Here is a 2,770-nt window from a genome sequence, read left to right on the forward strand (position 1 = left end):
TTCTCACCTATAATGTGTGCTACAGTTGCCAGCAGCTGATGTTTGGGTAAAAAAGGAGGCGTGTGAGAAAATAGGGTAGCCTCTGTCCTTGGCCCCTATCATTTGTAACAGTCAGCAGTAAGAAACACAGCAGCAGTTAAACGTCTGTCTCAGATCGTGCTGTTCTGTTGTACATCGAGTCTCATTTTAAATGGTATTATTTGTAGGGAGAAGAACACAAGAGACTCTTGTTGGAACTGTACTGGAGCTATCTAGGTAATGATTCAGCTTTATTAAATAATTAAATTCATGTCTTGAAACTGAGTAACTCGATTGGCTAAAAAAAGGAGGCTTTGCACTAGTGTGGCAGGGCATAAAACCAGTGCTTGCTTCCTCCCCTCTAATAACTCTTTGTTTTAAAAATATTAAATTAAATTTTCAAAGCGCAAGCAACCTTCCATAACTTGACAGATGCGTTTTGTAAAACGCCTGACACACAAACTCTGAATGAGGTGCATGGGGGTTTTCAGGCTTTGACAAAAACAAATGCCTTTTGAAGTGTTCTTTTTAGTGACATGACCAAAGTGTATCGTAGCGATATGCAATATTTTAAATATATATTTCCCTTTTCCCTTTGCCAGGGAATTTCCCTTAATTAACAAATTAATTAGAGTTCAGAGAGAAAAAATCTTATAGCATTTAGCAAAACAATAAAAGGTAAGTAAATGTGATGTTCTGCTTATTTCTTTAGATTTATTTACGTCTTCTATAATCTAAATATAGGATCTGATTCTACTTTAGTTTTTACTGGTTCCATAGTTGTTCAAACTTTTGGGAAATTATTTTCAGAATTTCAAGTAAGAATAGTATCAGTAGATTTTGTTACAGTGCTTATACAACAAAACATGCCAGAGGTGATGAAGCAATTTTAGATCTGTTTTTTATTTCAATTTAGCCATATTAGACAGAACTCTGCAAAGTCATTGTTTCCATTGAATTGGCCACTAGATCTGCTTTTTTAACCAGTTGGGAAGTTGCATGCTTCTCATGTGTTACTAGTTTAGTCTCTCACGGTGTATACCATGTAATAAGTTGGCTTAAAATAAAGTGACTTAATTAAGCCAACTTAAATTAAGCCATGTTTGAGTGTACACACAGCTCCTTGACCTGGTGGCAGTCATCTTGTGAACTAAGTCAGCTTAACTAATGTGACTCAAGATAGTACACCTCGGAGGTGTATTACCTGCGCTGCATTTATGTCAACTCTGCTCCACATAGTTGTGACAGTTAAGTCAACTTAAAGTTAAGTTGGTGTAACTGTCAGAAAATGAGTACATGCATGTGCAGCCTCAGAGGGAAGAGAATAAGCAAAAGGAAAAATTAAAACAAGACAATTAAAACAACGAAGCAGCACATTCTTCTCCCCTCTTTTCTTCAAGAACGCTGATTAACTTGCACATTTCCCTGGTTTGGATCCTGATACGACTCTTGATCATCCCTGAATAGAAGCCCACCATCAGAGCAGTTAGCCTTTGTAGATTGCAACTTTTTGTGTGTGCTATGACATCTTTTGCTCTCAGTACAGAACTACCTTTGCCTTACCTTTGGGCATTAATATGGAGGGGTTCCCCAACGTGGCCTTGAGACTGGTCTTCCTTCAACTCAGATTTATTCATCATAGTAGGATATTGTGCAGGACTCTCCTCACCTCTGTTTAGCCCTACACAGAAGAGTTCATGACCCCATGAGTGCATAGGAGAGCCCTGGCCCCAGCTAGCACACAGCCACCGGGGGACTTGCTTAGCTGCCCCGACCTCCCGCAGCTCGTCCTTGCATCCTTGCTGCAGCACTTTGAGCAGCAGGTAGGAGAGTGATGGTGATCTGGGGGTGGGTGGGAGCTGCAGCTGGGTGGGAGCACAGGGTTGGGGCCATTTGGGGTGTGAGGGCTGGAGCCCATGCCCAGTGGAGTGGTGGGAGCCCAGAGCCCGGATTGGCCTGGTTCCCATAGCTCACGTGCAGCTCCTGGGACTCGGGCACCACCAGGGAGAAGCTCTGCGTGATACAGCTGGTAGCCTTCCCAGTTCTCCGCTGCCACGTGAAGCTCCCAGGACTTCGTTGGAAGTGGTGGGGAGCCCCACGCAGTGGAGCTAGGACAGCTCAGCCCCACTCCCCGCTTCCCAGAGAAGTCCAGGGAGCTGTACATGGCAGCAAGGAACAGGGCCAGGCTCCTGGCTCCATCACTCAGTACTCCCCCCTTGCGGCACATGGCTCTGACTGAGTCCCAAGAGCTGCACGTGAGCTGCAGTGATCCCCACGTGATTGAGGTGGGCTGGCTTGGCTCCGCTCCTTGCCATAACATGCAGCTCCCAGAACTGGCCAGAGCCACATGGTGCCAGGGGGGCTCCACCTGCGCGGGTCATGATGAGGAGTACTGGGGGTAAGGGAAAGGACTTCTGGGGGCAATGGTCAGGTGTTAGAGGTGAGAGTTCTGGTCCCAAGATGGCAACCAGAGGGCAGGGCACCTGTCAAGTGTCGGGGCTACCCTTGCAGCCCACGTCAGTGCACCAGAACTCATTAAGTGGCTCTCGAGCCAAAATAATTGCCCACCCTGGGTTTAGCAGTTTGGGACTGTTACTCATTCATTCATGACTTCGCTGTTTTATCATTCTCAAATGAGCTTAAACATTTGTAGGCATGTTGCCATATTGTACAAATTGATTTTAATTCCAAATTAAGTGGCACAGACATATTGCTTGCTAAGCAAAAACCTTGGAAGTGGTAAATTCCTGCT

The 2,770-nt window shown here is 45.1% G+C and overlaps 1 protein-coding gene across 10 annotated transcripts in view; it reads left to right on the forward strand.

The window, feature by feature from the left end:
• Nucleotides 1-2,770, forward strand: part of ADD3 (adducin 3) — a 171,757-nt gene that overhangs the window by 53,444 nt on the left and 115,543 nt on the right. The window contains exon 1 of one of the 10 annotated variants that reach the window (XM_006027555.3): nucleotides 238-255. The exons of the other annotated variants lie outside the window; for them this stretch is intronic. The gene's annotated coding sequence lies outside the window, so the exon portion shown is untranslated. Of the gene's footprint in view, nucleotides 1-237; nucleotides 256-2,770 lie in introns of those variants that run through there. 10 annotated transcript variants of the gene reach the window in all.

Source organism: Alligator sinensis, unplaced genomic scaffold, assembly GCF_000455745.1.
Source record: "Alligator sinensis unplaced genomic scaffold, ASM45574v1 scaffold559_1, whole genome shotgun sequence".
NCBI lineage: Eukaryota > Metazoa > Chordata > Crocodylia > Alligatoridae > Alligator > Alligator sinensis.